Here is a 22061-nt window from a genome sequence, read left to right as displayed (position 1 = left end):
TTGGCAGAGAGGTACAGCCCCGTGTGAGGGAGTTCAAGTACCTCTCAGGCTCAGTCTGTGTATGAGTGTGTGTGTGTGTGTGTGTGTGTGTGTGTGTGTGTGTGTGTGTGTGTGTGTGTGTGTGTGTGTGTGTGTGTGTGTGTGTGTGTGTGTGTGTGTGTGTGTGTGAATTGGCGATTGCAATCCAGTGTTCAGGGCTTTTCAACTGCAAGGGCACAAAAGTGCTTTATAAGAGGATGACCATTTACCTGGAAGTTTTGTTCAAAATTGGGGGCTGCATGAAGCAAGAACTGGACAGGCAAATCTGTATTGATCTGTTGAGGGGCTAAAGCAGAAAGCATTGCTCTCAATATTCTATTCTGTCAACGTCACTACTTTTACCTACATATGGTCAAGAAATAGATTATATCCGTCAAAGACGCGCCTTGTTACAGGTGCATCCACATCTCACCAGGCCTGTGTGCACCTTTTTTATTCCCAACTAATATGGAAAACAAGCATGACTAATGGTTGGTTATTTAAGTCCCAACCCAATGTCATCAACCACCCATGTTGAACTGCTTCTGTTGTACAGAAAAAGAAAGAAAAGCAAAAATAACTCATATGTTACTGATCATATAATCATTCAAATGATATTGGTTATTGACAGGAATGTTGGAAGTAGTTTAAAAATAAGAAAATATTTAAGTTTTCTTATTTTTCATTTATGAAATGTGTTTTTTTGTCTGTTTTGTGATTAAATTTTACATAATTTTACTGGTTATGTTTGATTTTTGGTTATGTTTTTTCTCTGTTACATCAATCCACTTCAAGTTTGTATTTACCTAAAAATACATTTTTTCTCTGAGGTCTGTCCCCCTTTCATCTGAACCATTAAAATGACAACACTGAGCACGTTAAAATCTGCTTAAAACCAATAGGTTGATGGTTTACCAACACATATAGCAAAACATTAAAAAGTGAATCCAACAGGTTTATACTGGAGTAAAAGAAGGAAGCAATTTACCAATTTGACCATTTCTTCAGTATTTCTCTCTTCTGATTATATGGGGCTACGGACACATGAGCCGTGAAGCATATTCTTATTTTATGTTAGTCAGATAAGTCGACTGGAAACATGGAGTGTATCCTTGTGGAAAGCAGATAGTTATGCTGACAGTAGGCTCCGGAAGGCTTGTTCTCTTGCTCTGCTTTTCTCTCTAACACATATTCCTGGATGATGGTAAGCTTTTTTAAAGCCGGAGGAACATTAAAAAAAAAAAAAGAACACTAGTATCTCTGGGTTATGCCAAAAACTGAGATATGTGAGGTATTTTAGGTTAATCTGATCTCAAAGCAAATGCCAGAAACAGCAGCAAGCACTGGTAGATGTCAGAAAGAAGTTAACTGCTCCCTTTTTTCCATCAAAAAATAAATATAGGCCTAAATATAGTGGTGTTAATTGGATTAAAGGTTAGAAAACCAGTAGGGGTTGGGGTCGTATATGTATATCTTTAATTTACGTGTTGGAGAGGGGTAATTAGAAATGGAAAATGAGATTGGGAAAATGTAAGTTGTGTTATTTGTCTCCTAGTGCTCAAGCTAATGGCCTATTTCAGGCTGGTCTAGCGACTTTATCTCAGTCCTGATTATTTTGGCAAATCAGAGGCTCCATTTGATTCATATTTAATCAATAAACAACCCTTCAGGTTTTCTGAAACCTTTGAGGCTGGGACTTCATGTTTCATATCTCCTATTCAGACTTATTGTGGTCATAACACAAATTTGTATATGTCCAGGGGGTTGAGAGATTAGATTTTTTCTAATGTGAGGAGGAGTTCAGTCTCCTGTCATGCTGAAGGAGCAAAAGCAGGATTTGGACCAGATCGTTGCTTGCAGAGAAGAGAATGTGGCCCCCCAAGACTGTGGGTAACATGGTTGATATGGTAAAGGGCAGTTTTAACAGAGCCCTCCCCAATGTGGCGCCCCAGGCAATGATTTTATTATTTAATCATTTATCAACTCGCTCTCCTACATCAGTGAGTTTCACACACATTATTTTTTACTATACTCTTTGATTTATAAGATCACATGTTACCAGATTAGAATGTCTCACAAAATACCAATGAATGTAAAAAAAATCTGAAATTCATCTAGAATTAACCTTAAATACCCCTAGTACCGATCAGCCAGGGGTAGCTTATTTGGTATATTTGTTTTTTGTAATATCAAATGATCATTGTTTTGTTTTCCATCTACCCATTCATCATCTACGGCTTATGCTGCAGTTTCGGTCGTAGGGGGGCTGGAGCCTGTCTCAGCTGTTATTGGGCGAGAGGCGAGACACACAATGGACAGGTCACCAGTCGATCGCAGGGCCACCAATAAAGAAAAACAAACACTTGCTCTCTTGTTCACCAATCTGGGCAATATTTCCAAATTATTCTAAATAACCTCCCGTGGGTTTTTGACTGAGGGAGGAAACCAGAGAACCCGGGGGAAACACACACTGACACCAAGGAGAATATGCACACTCACCACACCTGTCGACACCTGTCGGAATCAAGCCAGGGACATTCTTTAACATGCTGTCTGGTTGATTTCATAGACGAATCAAATTCAGCATGAAGCAGTACAAAGTAATTGTTTAGGGTGACGAATGTTAAAAGGATCCTGATGCAAAATATGGATTATCAAAGAAAAAAGTCTGTCAACTGCTTAACTTAAGACATGGAGTCATAATGTGTCATCAACATTCCAAAATTGGAAAAAGCGTGGTTTTGTCTGATGACGTAACAGTCACAGATAACTCTTCCAAAGACAGCAGTAACATAGAGGAACAGAGGATAAGGCCTCCGAAAAAACACCTTATTATTATCATTATTATTTTACTTTAACACGGGTATAAAAAATATCTTTACTCCTCAGTAATAAAAGGCACATGGTTTAAAACAAGCAGAAGACTGGAAAAAAGGAAACTGGATGAAATAAAACAACTCGTACACCAGGGCTTATTATTCAAATACATAGACCTGTGAAATTGTTTTACTTACACTGTGTTTATAACGCTATAGAGTATAGCAGAGCTAAGAGTCATGAATATTTCAATGAACAATGGTGAGTACATTTCCATTCATAATTAGAACCAAGGCCTGCCACAGCTGGAGGCAGCGCTTGCATCCTCTTGCCAATGTGTGCGCAGAATATAGACCTCTACGGATGTCAGCTGAGAACGGAGTGATTAGCACAACAAAGATTTACCACCCTACTCATCTCATCACTTGCATACACACTCACCCGCACAGAGTAACCTCTGTGTCCACATCCAGAATACAACCCAGCATGGTTTCTACCTCCTGACAGGTGAGTGGAGCAGATACGGGCATCTAAAGAGATTTGCCATGTTATGTATCTCGGCTGCATTTCCTTGCTGTCCATCAATCATATGTTGGCAAGCAAAAAAGTTTGTGTTTGTCTGTGTGGCATCCTTATAACTGCATGTGGATGAGTGTGTGAATGAGAAGAATATTTAAAAGATGGAATGGCAGACATTTTTTTTTTGGACAGGGAGGGTGAATATAGCTGATATGATGCCACTGTTCCTTATGAGGGAAATGTAACCCTTGTTTGACCCTTTCAGGTCAAAGAAGCATTATTGATGTTTTAAAAGGGTTAGAGAAATAAAATTCAGCCATTATCTATACCATTTATCCTGCACACAGGATCACAAGGGGTGAATGGCGGGGAGGTCAGAGAGATCTTGCACATTCCAAGTTTATAGGCCCCAATTGACCATGGGAATTGAATTGAGATCTTTCTTTTGCTGCAAATCCAAAGTGATAACCATGGCATCAACAAGCCTACTGGAACATACAATAATTTAATATAATTAAAATGGAAATAAATTAATAAAAATTCAAAACATGTTGAATCTTTTTTTAGCATTTACAGAAACTATACAGATAATTATTTTCTACTTATTTTAATTATTTTCCTTATTTTTTATTTTTAAAAAAATATCTTATTTTTAATTAATATTATTTTTAATATATTTTTTTAATTATTTTCTAATTATTTTCATTATTTTCTACTTTATCTATTACTGTTACTTTTTTGTACTTGAAATTCCTGCACAACAATTTCCTTCGGGATTAATAAAGTTGTTCTCATCTCTCATCTAATATATGTTTAGAATTGATCAATGCTGGATGATATTTTATGGTTCTTAAGTAAGAGAATCAATTCCATGGCATAAGAGTGACGGTGAAAATAATCTACATCGCAAGTCTCCGCTTTAAACAGAAATTAACTTCAAAATTTGAAGAAATAATTAGATGATCATATTTTTGGGTTGGTTTTCTTCAATCATTGAAGTAATGGATGGGTTTATTGGCAACATTTGAGACAACTGGATATCTGCTGGGTTATACATATAAATATTTTATTACAAAGCAGCTTGTCCAGCTTTAAAGTCCATATTTCTTGTCCCCTGGAGCGTCTTGCTACTTCAATGTTCTACCTTATTTACCGAAGGCAGTGCCTCTAATCTGCATTATAAATTATTTAATAAACAACAACATATCAATCACCTGGAAAGCTCCAGACCCGCTGATCTTGTCGGATATTTAAATAATGCAGTGAGATTTATGCATTCGAGGCTGGTGTATTGGTGGCATCTCTGTTTACAGGGAGACGCGCTAATAATTTGTGATGCAGGCAGTCACTGTGGGTATTTAATAAACAACAGACACACTGACCTGAAGGTGGCAAGCACTTCATGTACAGGAGCAGCAGCTATCTAAAGCACCATGGAGTAAAGCCGGTATGATTTACACACTAATAATCTTTCAAATTATCTTAATTTATTCAGTTTATTTTGAAAGGTGCCCCTCTTACCATGTAGCAATTTATTTTTTTATCTCTTAGTCTGTCAGAAGCAGTGTTTATGTATACTTTAAACTCATCTCTTCTGTCACAGCCAACAAAAACATGAGGTGCTTATTTTCAATAGGATTTCCATTAGTAGGAGGCTGAGGCACTTTTAACTGCTATTGTAAGAAAGCTGGAGGCTGTAAGAACTGAGAGCTGATACTAATAACTTGTGGTCAAATTGTGCAATTGTAAACAACTTATATATATATATATGTATATATGATGTAGAATATCCATCAAACTTCCCCCACTTATATGGAGACTGGTCGTGGGGGCAGCAGCCAGACAAGTGAGCCAGACCTCCCTCTCCCCCGCCACTTGGTGCAGGTCCTCTGGTGGGACTCCGAGGCATTCCCAGGACACACTGGAGACATAGTTTCCCCAGCGTGTCCTGGGTTTTCCCCGTGGTCTCCTCCCAGATGGACATCCCCGGAATACCTCAGCCGGGAGGCATCCAGGAACAGCCTGACCAGATGCCCGAGCCGCCTCATCTGACTCCTATCTATGCGGAGGAGCAGCGGCTCTACTCCATGCTCCTCACGGATGACCGAACTTCTAAACCTATCTCTAAGGGAGAGTCTGGCCACCCCGCGGAGGAAAATCATTTTGGTCGCTTGTATCCGCAATCTTGATCTTTCAATCTCTACCCACAGCTCGTGACCCCAGGTTAGGGTGAGAGAGTAACCAGTAAATTGAGAACTTCACCTTTTGGCTCGGCTCCCTCTTCACCACTACAGACCGATAGAGACTCAACATCACTGCAGAGTTGCACTGATCAGCCTGTTGATTTTCCACTCCATCCTTCCCTCATTCACAAACAAGACCCTGAGATACCACCCAGAGTGGGCATTCCACTTGTTTCTGGTTGAGCACCATGGCCACGAATATGGAGGTGCTGATCCTCATCCTGGCCGCTTCACATTCGGCTGCGAACCGTTCCAGTGAGAGCTGGAGATCATGGCTTGATGAAGCCAACAGAACCACATCATCTACAAAAAGCAAAGACTCGATCCTGCGGCCACCAAACCGGATCCCCTCGACGCCCTGGCTGCACCTAGAAATTCTGTGCTTAAATGCTATGAACATAATCAATGACAAAGGGCAGCCCTGGCGGAGTTCAACTCTCACCGGAAACAGGTCCGACTTACAAAGCTGACCAAGCTCTAATACCAGTCACACATAGTCCGAACAGCCAATATGACAGGATTCAGTACCCCATACTCCTGGAGCAGCCCCAAAACGATTGACACTGTCGATTGCCGTCTCCAGAACACATGTAGACTGGTTGGGCAAAGTCCCATGGCCCCTCGAGGACCCTGCCGAGAGTATAGAGCTGCTACACTGTTCCATATCCAGGACAAAAACCACACTGCTCCTCCCGGAGCATCCTTTTCTCCAGCAGTGCTGAATAGACCTTACCTGAGAGGAAAATGAGTGTGAACCCTCTGTAGTTGGAGCACACCCTCCAGGGCCCCTTTTTAAAAAGGGGGATCACCACCCCATTTCGCCTGTCCATCACATCCACCAAAACATTAGAAGCGTGTCAGCCAAGACACCCCTACAAGCATCAAGAGCCTTGAGGAACACAGGGCGGACCTCATCCACCACCGGGACCCCGCTACTGAAGAGCTTTTTGTCTGCTTCAGCCCCATTAATAGGTGTGTCCACTCCAGAGTCCCCCGACTCAGATGGAGGTCTCAGATGTATTCCAGTCACCAATCTAAAACATTGAGGTCTGCAGTGGTCTGCTCCCACTCTACACAGTGTTGAAGGACCACTGCTTCCCCTTCCTGAACCGCAAGATGGATCGACACCCACTGGAAGTTGTTATCCATGGTTTCCCCAAACTCCTCTCACACCCGAGCCTTCGACTCCAAGGAGGTGATGATGAGGAGGTGACCAGGGCAGGGCAGTCCAATTTGAGAGTGGAGACTAAGGTCCCTATCCAAGATCTGTTGTCACTCTCAAAGCGGGTGAAAGAGTGGAGGTCGTTGGGGAGTGACGTCGGGTCACTCCCTGGAACTTGAATGGATGAACAACTTGGGGAAGCAGTTTTCCCCAAGGCCATATTTTTGAATCCCTGCCAAGCTGAGTGGAGGTCCCCTTGTTCAAAGGTTTGCTTCACCTTATTCTCCTAACTCAGCTTGGCAGTTGTTATGACTTCCTTATGGCCTCTCTCTTACCTTCTCCTTTTACCTCCTTCTTCTCAGCCTCAGAGACGGCGAAGATGATTTGATTCTTCTTATTAAGGATCTTCTGGAGATCTTTCATCAGCCAGGGTTTGTTTTCGCAAACATGGTGACTTTTTTGTGGGTATTTTTTGTGGGTATGACATTGTCTCGCAGAAGGAGATGAAGGATGAGACAATCTCCACCTGCTCACAGATATCCTCGGATGTGGATATAAGATTATCCCAATCTGTGGATTAAAAGCATCACTGAAGCCTGTCTATGCTGTCTGGCGTCTTCTGCTTGATGATCTTGGTTACTCTATCAGCTCTCCTTACCAGTGGTACGTAGACAGGAGCAAGCAGGATGCAGGGTACAGCTTTGTAGGCATCGGGGATGGATCTGAAACATTTGTCAAGTACATTGCCCTGACAAGTCTTACATTTGACATACTGCTGGAAGAGCTTTGTCCAGTGAGCAGTGATTGAAATCACCCACACTGAATTCAGGGGCATCAGGAAAGATCTGCTCAAGTTTATCTATATGTGGATTTGATAGACTCTGATGCTGAGGCTACATTTGCTTTAGGGTGGATGCAAACCAGGAAAGGTTGTGGGAATTCTCTGAAGCAATAGATGGGTTCCAGGGAGACCGCTAGAAGCTCGATCTCTCGGTTGCAAAGCGTCTCCCTGACAACCACTGTCTCATGAGACTGGAGGTTACCGTAGAGGCAGACGCCCCCAGCCATGGTGTTACCCCGTGCTAATACTGTATCGGTCTAGCTTCGAAGGATGACCGAAACCCTCTATGTGTAGTAAATTATCATTATTGTCCTTACTATTTAACCAAGTTTCTGTGAATGCAAGGATGGAGGTACCCGTGCATGTTGTTCACATTGGTCTGGAGTTCGTCTGTCTTCTCATAAAGCGAATGCATGTCAGCTAATATGACCGAGGGAGCAATCGGTATTTACCTGTTTCTCATCTGAGTCAGGCTCTGACGCCTGGACTCCAGCTGCTACTCTTCTGTCACAGATAACCCCTGATACTCCCCTCAATTCAATCCACCCTGCCTGCATTGTTCCTTCCCATTCTTTTTTTTACACTACTTGACCCTAAATATAGTTGAACTCCAGCGCTTTCCCCACCTACTCTCCTTTGCATCCTCAGAGTTCCTACCAGCTCCTTTTTATGTATACACATGGACTGTCTTGCTGCGATTGACCTCATGTTCCTCTTCCCTCTGTAGCATATTTGCAATCCTTCAGGTTCTCCTCTACCTGCACCCTGCTCCCACTACAGAACACACTATTATCTGCAAACATCATGGTCCGAGGGGATTCCTATGTAACCCCCGCTGTCAGCCTTTACATCATCACAGCAAACATGAAGGGGCTCAGGACTTATCCTTGATGCTGTCCCACATCTTCCTGGAGCCTACAGTACAAGCAGAGCTAGGGCTGCATCAAGGGCTTGGACTTTTCATGATGAGTACTTCCACAACTAATAGTAAGCACAAATAAAAATAAAAAATAAAAAATAGCTGATCACAAGTGAAGCTTGATTTTTGTGTAATTTTATGTCAGTTTTTTAATTATTTCCCGTTTATCTTTGACTTCTGGCTGATTTTTACGCAATCTTGTGATTTTTCAGATCATATCTTGTTTATTCCCAAGCAATGTCTATCATTATTTGAGTTTATTTTTTGCACTATTAGTAATAACCTGTTCATATAATGTTTAAATGCGCAGTGAGCTGTGCGTCATAAATGACTTGAATAGAAGGGGGACGAACTTATGATGCAGGCTTTCAAAATTACTCATTAGCAACTTTAATTCTCATTTAACCTCAAATCAATGGAAATCTTGGCATATTCCTCCTATAAAAGAAAGTAAATGACTCATCCAACTGTAACCTGTTTTTTCATATTTTGATCTCTTTTAATTGAGTATTATTTTTTTTAACCAGCTGATAAGGGAGGACATACAAGAGGGCTATGAATAAGGACATGAAAGTAAGGGAAAAGTAATAAGAGGAAAGGTGAGGGAAGACTGTTCACGGTGAAAAAAATAATTGGAAAAAAACAGGTAAAGGAATGAGAGGGGAGGAAAGGAGGACAGAAGAGAATATAAGGTGTGGTGCAAAACCCAGGAAGGAAGAGCGATAGGGAGATGCTGTTAATTCAGAGTTCAGAGAGATTTTTTAGTTTGACACACTCGGCAGGAGGCCTTTGACTATCGCTGCCTTTGAACTGCAACACACACACATGCGCATGAGCACACACACACACACACACACACACATGCACAATCACACGGTCAGCCACATAAATAGATTTTTGTACCAAAAGGTGAATTTGTAAGAAAAGTACCCTGACAGAAGCAGGGATGGGTATTGAGATTGAACTTTGAAAAGTACCATAATGATGCTATGCTAACAGCATGTAATGCTTGGACTTAAAATTAATTCAGTCATTCTGTATCTGCCCAGCTTATCCTTCATTCAGGGTCATGAGGATGCTGGAGCCCATTCCATGCTACCTGTCCGAATCAAACCACCGACCTTCTTGCTGTGAGGTGGAAGCGCTGACTGCACCACTCTGCCAATTTAGCAATTTTCTAGTGTATTTTCTTTTTTAATTTTATGCTTAATTTACTTTCTTTCCTTACTCTTAAATGTTGGCATTGAACGTATCTGGTGAGAATCCCTTCCAATGTGAAAAAAGTCAAAAATACACCAATATGCTGTGAGCTGCTCCAGGATCTGACTGCTAATCAGTTTCATCAACTTCAGATCATCCATTGCAGCAGAATCATCAAATCCAAAGGTAAATGCAGGAAGTCACACTGGTAAACACAGACAGGATCACTGGGGATGTCATGTTGCTATTATTTTGATCAAACATTGCTAAAATTATGTAACTCTGTTTAATGGTACAATATATTGCTGTAATATTCTTTCTTATAAAAACAAAAGTTTCCATCAGAGGGATTTATTCTGTGCTGATTAAGATGGATTACATATAACTTGCGCAAAGGGCTCTTCAAGGCAGACAATAAGAATCTATTCTTACCTTCCCGTCTCTGACGTCTCCGTTTCAGATGGGGATCAGAGACATCAGACAAACAAGGGAAGAGGATAAGAGCCTCCGATTTGACTTAAGCGATATTCTTGTGTTTTACTTTTAGAAATGTTAGTTTTTAAGACTCTATCCAAATGAATAAATTTGTATTTGTATTTTGTATTACAGTTATCTTGGAAAATGCAATTTCATCCTCATGAGAGTGCCAGGTTTTTATAGTTTTTAAACAGGTTTTTAAACAACAATAATGTATGTCATGTATATATGTTTCTCATTCTATGATTAGCAACAGTGAAAAAGCCATCTATGATTTCATTTTGGAATAAATCACACATCATTTCAATGTATTTAAACATGAATTTTCAGAGGGCAGGTGTGCTTCTGTTTTTTTTCATCTTCCTCACATTGTTTTCATCATTTGTTGAAAGTCATTATTGACATAAAAAAAGTTTTAGTTACTTAAATTTTATTAAGTTGAATACGAAGATGAAATTAGATGAAGCGTGTTTCGAAAGATCAGATATAATGCCCATTACTGTGAGAGACGCATCAACATTGATGTCAGAAGTCACTAAGAAACTTAATGTGATATTACAAAAGTGTTGCACTAAAAACTGAAGTGTTCAAGCAGTCTTTATAGATATTCACAACCGTTTTTATATACAAAAGAATAATTGACAATTGACTGACAAGCACGTTTATGACAACTCGTTTCATTCACAGATACAATCAAGTGGTGGACAGGTTTGGTGTTGCTTCTGTGTGCTGAATTTGAGCTTGATAACTGATTGACTGAAACTGTCAATCAGAAAGACCAGCAGATGTAATCTCAAATGGTGGAAGCTATTATTAGGTATAAAACTATCAATAAATTAATATGTTTATGGACTGGATAATATAAGGTTTTCAAGGCATATAGTAGTATATTGTGGTGGGAGACCATGTCTAATAAAACAAGCTGTTACCCCTCAATCGTTAAATCATGCCCACAACATTTGAGGTGAAATTCTACCTTCTCAACATCTTGTGATGTGCATGAATAGGTTTAAGTGTTTGTTAAGATAACCTGAAAAAAGAGCAAAATTTGAATCTTTTGAGAGACTCTTTCAAACGAACTGCAAGATCCAAGTATTGCTCTCATGTTACCAGATGACTTAGCATTTGATTAATTTCATCCATGTAAATCACAATCCTGAAATGATCCTATTTCCCTAATACATCTAAAACTACACAGCACCATCTTGGGGATGTTCAGAATGCATATTACTGACATAGTAGTTGGGTGCTGCTAAATTCCATGCACAAAAGCAAGTGATATTAATGGGGTGTGTCCAAATGTAATCTAAGTCTTACTGCTATTAGAGAAAAGCAATGAGACATTATTTTGAAGGCATTGAATCCAGCTCCCTCAGAAAATACGCAAATCCGATAATGACAGAAAGATTTTGCAAATCTCTAAAGATGCTCTGCAAAAGAATTAATGTTGGCTAGAATTTTGTTTCTGCCCATCCGTCAGCTCTTTTACTTTCTTTTACCTTTCGGTTGCAAATGTCTTATACACATACTTTTTTCTATTCATCTGATAAACAAGTGTAAGGAAAGGTATCAGATAGGGGTCTTTTTAACAGAAGATAGAGGCAGGTGGTTACGTGTCTTTAACATATCAGTGAATCAGTTTTAGGATAAAGTTAGAAGGATTTGTTGTACTTATATCATTGTTCAATTTCCCCCAAGGGAATCAAAAAAGTATTAATATCTTGATATTAAAAAAAGAGGTTTGTTGTAGAAAATACATTCACTATCCCTCCTCTGTACATGATCGAACCATCTCAGTCTGGCTTCTCTGACCTTCTCTCCAAAACATCTAACATGTGCTGATAGACTCATTCCTGATCCTATCCATCCAGGTCACTCCCAAAGAGAACCTAAACATCTTCATCTCTTCTAGCTCTGCCTCCTGCTTTTTCGTCATTGTAACGGTTTCTAGGCCATAAAGCATTGCTGGTCTCACCACTGTCTTGTATACCTTTCCTTTCCATCTTGCTGATCGCATCGTACCGCTGAAACTTATCCCCACCCATTCCAACCTGCTTGGACCCGTCTCTTCACCTCTTTTCCACACACTCTCCGTTGCTCTGGTCTGTTGACCCTAAGTACCTGAAATCCTCCCGCTTCTTGATCTCCACTCCCTGTAGCCTCACCGTTTCCCCCGAGTTCCTCTCATTCACACACATATATTCTGTCTTGCTGTGACTAACTTTCATTCCTCTCCTTTCCAGCGCAAATCTCCACCTCACTAGATTTTCCGCTACCTGTTTTCTGCTCTCAATACAGATCACAATGTCCTCTGCAAACATCATGGTCCATGGAGATTCCTGTCTAACCTCATCTGTCAGCCTGACCATCACCATTGCAAACAAGAAGGGGCTCAGACCTGATCCCTGATGGGGTCCCACCTTCACCTTGAACTTCTCTGTTACCCCTATAGCACACTGCACCACTGTCTAACAGCTAGCATACATGTCCTGCACCAGTCTAACATACTTCTCTCCCACTCCAGATTTCCTCAAACAATCCCAGACTTCCTCTCTAGGTACCCTATCATATGCTTTTTGTGGGTCTACAAAAACACAATGCAGCTCCCTCTGGCCTTCTCTGTACTTTGCTATTAGCATTCTCAACGCAAATACTGCATCTGTAGTAGTCTTCCTAAGCATGAAGCCATACTACTGTTCACAAATGCTGACTTCTACTCTCAGTCTAGTTTCCATTACTCTTTCCCATAACTTCATTGTATGGCTCATCCCTCCATAGTTGCTTCAATTCTGCACATACCCTTATTCTTAAAAATGGCCGCCATCACACTTCTTCTCCATTCTTCAGGCATCTTCTCACTCTCTAAATTCCTGTTGAATAATCTAGCCAGAAACGCTACTGCTTCCTCTCCTAGATACTTCCAAGCCTCCACAAGTATATCAGGACCGACTGCCTTTCCACTCTTCATCCTCTTCATCCTCTGCCCTCCTCAATTCACTTTTACTAATCTGTGCTACTTTGTGGTCTGCAATAGTCACCTCTTCTACCCTTGCCTCTTTCATTTTCCACATTCATCAGCTCTTCAAAGTACTCTTTCCATCTTCCCATCACTCTTCTTAATCACCCTGATCTGTCCAGTGGCAATTGGATTTGATTTTCTTCTCATGAAAACGTTCCATCCCTCCTCTGACAGGCTCCTTCAGTTTCAGTGGCCCGTGGGGAGTTTCCAAATATATAAATGCCAGGGTTGTGGGCAGGCGGCTATAAGTTAGAATGGCTTGTTATGCAAATGATAAATTTGATCCTCAGACACTCGGTTGAAGGGGGTTGTTATGCTCATGGAGGTGTAGTTAGGTGGAACAAAGGTACAACATTTGAGGATTTACCTGGATAGGAATCTATCAGGGTGAAGCCTAAAGAGAGCCAAAGAGAGTGATAACTGAGATCACACGGACTGAGGCTCAGGTGGAAGATACCGGTGATCTGGCTCTCGTGTTGGATTCTTCCGGGTTGTTTGGAGGATGCAGAGGCGCTTGATTCTCTGAGTTTATCAGTTTTTTCACCTTGGATTTGCTCTTGTTCTGTCACACCAAAAAAAATATTCATTTATTTTTTTACCCTTTTTTCCTCGAATTCTATGCAGCTTGGGGAAGTGAAGCCAATGGCATGAAAAGCAACATGGTCATTTACCTGATTGCAAAACCAAGTACAAATACAAGCAAGGACAGCCAAACTAGCAATAAAATGAGAATTGCGTTGATGAGCAATTACAAACTTACAAATAATCCCACGCTGTTCTTGTGCCTGTTTAATGCTGTTTTCTTCTGATCATTAATAACCTATTCACAGCTTTGTTGAGAGTAATGGATGATCATAGAGGCATTTTTGTTCTTTTCTTGAATGAGTCATAAAACCTTCCACAGATGCAATTGTCTATTTCAAACTGAGAAAACAAAACAACAAATGGAGATACATGAAAATAACTTCTCTATTTTGTGACTGTCACAACGTAGGTTTTGACTGATGTCACCAATTGCAAGATGGCACCGTCTATATCTAGGATTTATTGGCTTCATTTTCAAACAGTGGGAGGAAGTGGGGGTGCTTCATCCATAAATAATGTATAATCCATGAATCCAACCAGCTGGATTCCAAATGTTGTCCTCCGATACATGTTATCCAATAATACCGTTCACTCCCACCTCCCAACCACCATTTGAAGGGGTAAATGATGCACTAAAACTTTTGAAAAATATAAATCAAAGAGTGTTGATTTTTAAGAGTCTTTTACAAACACTTGACAGAGGTGGCATCTTTCTTTTTCTGACTCATTTTGAGAGCTTAATATTACATCATGCTTTTTAAGGATTTCCGTTCATAGAAAATAATATAGTCAAGGTTCACATCCACTGAAGGTTTGCAGGGGGGGTTTGAGAGGATTAGAGTAACATGTCAATGAAAGTCTTCACAAAGAAGCCAAGAAGGAGCAGACTGTAGAGATAACTCTGAGAACGAAGGGAAAAAAAGAAAAAAAGATTTCTTAAAATGCATTAGCACCTTTTGTAAAGAGCGCATTGATCTTTGTTCGTCAATACACTACAGATCCTCAGAGGGCTTTTGGAAGTAGGTAGCTCAGTGGGAAACGTGAGCCTCGATTGTAGGCCTTTCTGAGCTAAATTGAAGCTCTATCAGGCTGCATATATAATCAGCGCCTGAGACAAAAACCATATCGATATCCTCTTTTTTTCCGGAAGAAACAATCCACTGCTTTGAATTTTGTAAGCTGTACTATATATACCAATATATATATATATATATATATATATATATATATATATGAGAAAGATTGAAGATGATTGAAATGGATCATACTACTTTTCCTGATATACATAATCTCTTAATCTCTTAAAGTTGGCAGCAACATCTGTGAGAAACCCCCTTTAAATATACGAGGTAGCTGGATTCACAAGATAATGCAATCTAGTAAGAATCCACCTTCGTATTCTGGCAGTATGAGATAGTTCAGTGACTGTTTAAGACGTGCTGACAGAGATGAGTTGGGGAACAATGGCTGCCCCCAGAGGGGTAGGCTTAGGGCTGATATAACCGCATTTCTGAGTGCTATGGCAAATAGGAGCAGTGAGAAAAAATTTAAATGAATAGAAAACTGTTGACATTTTACCTCTCATAGTAGGCTAACAGTGTAAAAGAAGGGCTTGGAAAATAGGGGGTACACTGTTTGTGTCACAACCTTGTAACAAGTGTGATTGGATGATTTTGTCAACATTCAAATAGATGTTTACAATAAAACTCTCGTTCTGCTAAATATTTAAGTAACTTTATGGTTAGCGCTCAAGTATCACACCACGAAGGACCCTGGTTTGATCCTGGCAGGGGACATTTCTGTCTGGAGCTTGCATGTTCTCCCTATGCCTGCTTGGGTTTCTTCCAGTTTCCCCTCCACAGTCCAAAAACATCAAGCAGATTAATTTTTCATCTTATTAATACATTGTGAGAAATTCCTCTCAACCCATCATGGATGAACCATGGGCAGTTGACTGCCATCTAGCAGCGCCAGGGGAGCAGTTAGGAGTTGAGTGTCTCACTCAACAACACTACTCGACACACTAGGAGGAGACGGGAATCAAACCAGGAATGTTGGGTTCCAAGGACGATTGCTCCGCTCCCTGCACCTCGCCGCCCCGTTCCAAATTGGAAAGCTGGGAAAAATTGCCCAGATGTTTGACTGAGAGAGTGAATGGTTGTCTGTCTGTAGATATAGCCCTGCCACTGGTGGTGTACCCTGCCTCTCATCCGATGGAAGCTGGGACAGGCTCCAGCATCCCCTGTGACTTTGAGGAAAATAAGCTGTAGGTAATGGACTGAAACTTTTTTTCCACTAGTTTGTCTGTAAATATTCACCGGGAATTTAGGCTCAGCTTTGGAAATATTTACAGAGATCATTTCAGAATATCCATTTTACCGCTAATTTTTAAGAGCCACTTCACTATAATTTGTAATAAGAAAATGAAAATGAGTTAGTATTACCCTGAGAGTATAATTTACTGAGAGAAAAATGTCACATCAAATCCTCAACGCAAATGGATGTGGGTGAATGATGACATTGCAGATTATTAAATGCATTTTTTTAAATTCTATTTGTGCTTGGGAAAAAAAAAAAAAAAACTCCATCCTATCCTCCCAGGGAACTGTCAGCGCCAACAAGACCAGTTGCTTTGTTGCCTTGGAAGATACTGTCCAGTCTCAACTTGGACTGAGTGATGTGCGCTTGCATTTTCAGTTGCCTCCAGGTCAACTATCATCCTCCAGTCTTGCGCTGCTCATTGATATTCTCTCTGGCCTCTGTCCTTCCTTGATGAACTGGATGTCCATGAGTGTAGCTTGAGTGCATCGTCTGTCCTTTATTCCTCCACCGATGGACTTAAGGACTTGGTTGTTTCTCCATCGATAAGGGCCCTCGCTCAGCGCTTTTGGGGCAGCTGCTTAAGACGTCCTCCAGTGTCCCTACCTTGGAACACAGGGAGCATGCACGTGTGTCTATTTTGCCCGAGATGCACAGATTAGATGGACTTCCAAAAAAACTTTGATCAAGAACTTGATCCGCTGCCAGATATTGTTCCAGGCAATGCATCACTCCATCGCCTGCTCCCACTTAATCCAGGTACCTAGCTACCTCATGGCCACTGCTCTGCTGGTTCGCTCATCCTTAACTGAGACTTGCACCCCCTTCTGCACCAGCCTCTGCCTCTCCGTCTTGCTGGCAGAGTCGTACCAGGTTGCTGTTAGGCTATCATGACCACCTCTGCTCTGTGCCACTGTGCCGAGGATGGCCATTAGCCACAGCCAATTTTCCACTTGCTGGACTGCATCTGCTCCCCTCCGCTTCCTCCCTGGCCTCACCACAATTCCTGCCCCAGTGAGTTTGCCATCTCTGGATCCTGAGTACTGCAGGTGTTCCCGTGCCTGTGCCATGATAAGCTCTTTCCTGACCAAGTTGAAAGGGAGCCTGAGCTTGTTGGTGTTCCCATACAGCCCAATGTTGCTGAAGCTGCATGACAAACCAAGCAATCTGCAAAGATGGCTGCTCACTCTTTGCTCGAAACCCACGACCAAAGTCAGGAAACTTATGGATGAGTAGGCCAGAGGATTCTTGGGAGGACTCCATGTTGGTATATCCAGGCCTTAAGCCCAGACTTGTTCACTGTCCTCAGCCAGCCCTCGAAGTCAGTACCAGTTGCCTCGACGGAATCCCTGTCATTCAAGCTTCAGTTGAAAACCTTCCCAAGGCTCTTCACTGGCTTCCCAGGGACTGATGGGATCAGATGTTCTGCCAGCCTAAAGTGGAATTTTTTTGTAACGTTCGCTTTCTTGACATCCAAGGACCTGGACTTTGCGGGCTTGAAGTTCATGCGTACCCATGCCATGATCCTCTCCAACCCCTGGAGAATCCAAATTAAATTAATGGATCCAAAATAAATTAAGAAAAAAAAAAAAAAAAAAAAAGTCCTTTTTTCTCTATTATTGTCGTATTGTTCTGATTACAATAACTTATGAGTGGAGGTCTATTTTAAAATCACTAAACTGCCCCATGTAACGTGATTTACCAGAAAATAGTTCTGCTTAGCTAGTATTTTTCCTTATTTTTCACATCCATGAACTGGGCATATTTTGTCAATAGGATGATCAAAGTGTTTATTACAGTTTAAACAATATTTTCTTGGTTCCATTAATAACTTAATGTTCTATTAGTAAATATATGTGTGGAAAAGTATCCCACTCTCACCCACACTGTCTTACATGGGTACACACACACACACACGCACACACACACACGCACACACACGCACACACACACACACACACACACCCACACACGCACATGGGGGAGTGGGGCTTGTCCAAGAAACCTGCAAGTTGTTGCACTAGATATGACAATCCCATTGGGCGCCCTGACAAACCATCAAGCTGCTTGGCCCGCAACATATGTTACCTGGAACCCACTAACACAGAATTACTAGCAATACTCAATACATTGAGAAACATATATAATTATGTGCATTGATTAATTAAAACAAAAATCAAGTTTAACATTTCTGCAGATGCCAGTGTATATTAATTTAACTTGGTGGAATACCTTACATTCCTCTTCAAAACAGGTTCTCAAGATTTTCTCGCTCTAAATAAAAAAGGTGTTTTATGGAGAGCCATTTAAGTTTGTTTTCTTTTTTTTTTACATGTATACTTTAACCTTTGTTTTTCATTTTACTAACTGCAAATCTTTATTATACCTCTATTGTTGGTAAAATGAGTTGCAGATATTTAAAGGTATTTCTGAACATTGTTTGATAATTTGGATGAGTATATTATTGAAAGATAATGCTATCGTAAATTATTATTGTCATAATTAATACTCAACAACTGTCATATGTTAAAAAAAAGACAAAAAAAAAATGCAGTCTCCATAAATAACTTTTTTGTGTTATGTCTTTCCCATTACATGTCCATTCTGATTTGGATCCAGGAGTCATTTCAAAGGATATAAATGTTTAGTAAGTTTTTAGTAAATACTCCAGCCCAGCTTTGAACTGTTTAGGTTTTCGGTTGCTGATTTCTCAAAAAATAATCTATTTTATTTAACAGACATTTTTTGTGGATGTAAGACAGGAAATAACATCCCCACATTTTAAATTGGGTTTTATTTTTGTAAGATATACTTACTTAGTTTCTGCTGCTTGCATTTATATTAAATCCACGATGTGACAGATTTAAGCAATCTCAGTGTTTTTCTGTAATTTCCTTGGCGCTGGAACGAAAAAAAGCTATTTAGGTTTTGGAAGAGAAGCACAAACATCATGTCATAATGTAGGCTCTTTTTAATACATATATATATGTTATGTTTTAAGGATTTATACCAATTATGAGACATATTACATAGTAATATGTCAAGACACATTTGCTGGAGGTTTTTGTTTCTTAACATCTCCAGTTGTCAGAAAATAGCGCTTTGGGTTTCAAGAAAAATACAATTAAATAAATCACTGTTCAAGTCAACAAAGACAAAGTAATATGGCCTCATCAACTTAAAATTAAACGATTATCCTTATTATCCCTGTCAAGATAATCATTCTGATATAAATTTTAATGCCTCTTGAATATTATGATGTTTCTTAATCATGCTCTCGATCAATGTCTACTGATTCTCTTTTTTAATCATTGTATTTTTGTTTATATAGCTTTATTTATTAATTATGTATTTATCCACTAAATATTTTCAAAAAAATGTTTTCATTTCTTTCCTTTTGTAAATTTCAGTAGAAAACGTTTGTTTGGGAGAGTGAAAAGAAATATGAAAAAGAAATAGGATGCGATCTCTATTGTTAGGTTATAAAAATCGATACGGAAATGTTTATACTTTTATTAACCTTTATTACTTATATTACTATATTTTGTTTCACCAGGCATACTGAAGAAGCATCTCGGGTTTCGTCGACAAAGAATACAATCGAATATCTGTTTATCTATTTGAATTAGCATCTGCAAACATCAGCAGGTTCGCTGGATATCCAAGTCCTATTTTTGCTTCTGCTGGAATGAAGTCTCATGATCTACTTTAACCTTTTCTTACAATTTACATGCACAAATTATTAGATTTGTCACAGATAGTAGAAATTGTAAACAAATATGATAACAATACTATATTTCACATTTCCTCATAAAAGAATAAATAAATATATCTTCAAAAAAACAAGCTAGACCAATCAAATTAAGAAAAAAAATATTCACAATTTCGCCTTGCTTAGGATTTTTTGCCCCTGCATAACAATGACCCCTTAAACAAGCGCTTTCCAATCTTGAGTGGCTGAAGATTTGAGTGAAAAAGAAAAAAAAAGAAAAAAAAAAACTCCCTTAAATAGCACAAAATCACTCCTCTTTAGCATGAGAAAAGACACTTGATGGTTGGCTCACTTTAATCACCTGTGATGCTGGCAAAAGCACTGCGCGTGCGCAGCATTTTCACCCGGTGACGCCGTTAATCAGTCAACCGGTCGAAGTGACAGCCTTAATCAAGGCAACAGGCGGGTGGCGTCGGCCCTCGCTGCTTCAAAAATCAACACCGAGCCAGTTTGTATGTCTCAATCGCTCACTGTAATGCATATGAATTACTTGCATGGCCCATTAGACTCATCACTAGCCTGAAAGGAACAAGCAGGCGCACATACACCCGCCCCCGCCAGCACACGCAAATGCCTGGATGGCGGCACAGCGCGGCAAATCCTGGAGGTGTCAGAGGAAATTACCTGCATGTCAAAATGATACAGATAAATTGTCGGGAGAGCAGAGCTAATTGACTCAGTCAAGGCTGTTGATCTATAGCTGCGGAGGGCACACACGCACAAGCGTGCACACACGCTTTTGCCGCATCTTTCCCTAACATCTCTGTGTGGCTCGAAGTCTTCCTCACAATGAAGGTCACAGTAGAGCTGGTTTCTCAAAGTGGGGATCGGGACGCTCTTAGAGATCGCCAAATGCAGATGAGAGGGTCGTGAGAGAATTTCAGTGAGTCAAAATAAATTTAAAATGGTGTAACATTTTCTTTTGTTGGACAATATTGTATACTTCCCATGATAAATTATTATATGTAGAATGATTGTATAGGGCTTACTTGAAATGAACGAGAGATCTTAAAACTGATAGAATAATGTAAATAGGCAGTTTATTTCTGCAGAATTATATCTATACTTGATACATTATTGTAGGATGATAGTTTTGTTGCCTTGGTATTTATCCCTACCAAATGTACTCAACATTGCGTAACATGAACACCCCTCCTGACCCCAGAGGTTTCCAGTTGAACCTTACCCGAGTGATCTTAAGAGTGTCTTTTGCTTTACACAATCCGTAGAGCAGCCGTTCGACACCATATTCAAGTTCCACCCCAGGTGAGTCCGTGAAATGCACACCTTTGTTACCCAAATAAAGCCAACATTAACGCAATAACTCTTTTCATCCTGGTTTCTGCAAAACAACACACTCATTAGTACATTAAGCCACCTCAACCTGGACTAATGCCCACTTAGAATTGAAAAAAATCTCTTGGATGAGAGGAGAAACATCTTCAAGAGAAAGAGTCAAATCCAGTGACCAAAATACCATGACCAAAATCACAGTACAAAACGCGGTGTGAACATGCAAACTCCTCACAGATAGGCAACCGGTCAGAACTCAAACCAGGGTTCAAAATTGGCATATTCCAGTAATTATTAATCGGTTATTGGCATTAAACACATTTAACTCCTATTGAAGTGAAAAAGGCCATGCAGAATTTCAAGGCTCATTAAACGATCGCTGCAACATGATGAAAACACCACAATGTATTAGTCCATTGGAGATGTTAATTTAAGAGCTTAATCTTATTCCCATACTTGATGTCAAAAGTTATTATTAATTATTTATCTAATTTTATTTATTTAAACAATTTTGGCTTGTACATCCAATCTTTGTATGATCACTTTGTATGCTGGAATGTGATAATGCTAATGGACTGCACTTGGTTTCCTCAGGGGTTCAATTAAGGGATGTATTGAGAAAACTTTGGTCAACTCGGGACTTTGTTCCGTAAGTAAGTGTCAGCGGTCTTGAATCCGTCCTGATGGATGTCGGTGTTACCGCTACCTCTCGTACAACCAGTCTCAATGGAACATAAGCGTCGACCCGTTGGGATGATTTAATAAAGGCTTTTTTCCCCCAAGCTTCCACGTAGACGCACCAGGTAATTAAACCACAGACTGGTTTTTGTGCTATTATGGAACACTGAACCGATCTATGTGTCCTGTGGGGTTGTCA

General features: G+C 40.2%; 1 pseudogene; it reads right to left on the bottom strand.

Moving 5' to 3' along the window:
* Window positions 1-15229: 15229 nt before the first annotated feature.
* LOC147214088 (uncharacterized) lies at window positions 15230-17641 on the bottom strand (annotated as a pseudogene).
* Window positions 17642-22061: the final 4420 nt, after the last annotated feature.

The sequence above is a fragment of the Fistularia commersonii genome, chromosome 35 (genome assembly GCF_037954325.1).
Source record: "Fistularia commersonii isolate RoL2024-O1a breed Wild chromosome 35, RoL_Fcom_v1.0, whole genome shotgun sequence".
Lineage (NCBI taxonomy): Eukaryota > Metazoa > Chordata > Actinopteri > Syngnathiformes > Fistulariidae > Fistularia > Fistularia commersonii.
Note: the sequence above shows the minus strand (reverse complement) of the source record. Positions and strands in the feature narration are given on the sequence as shown.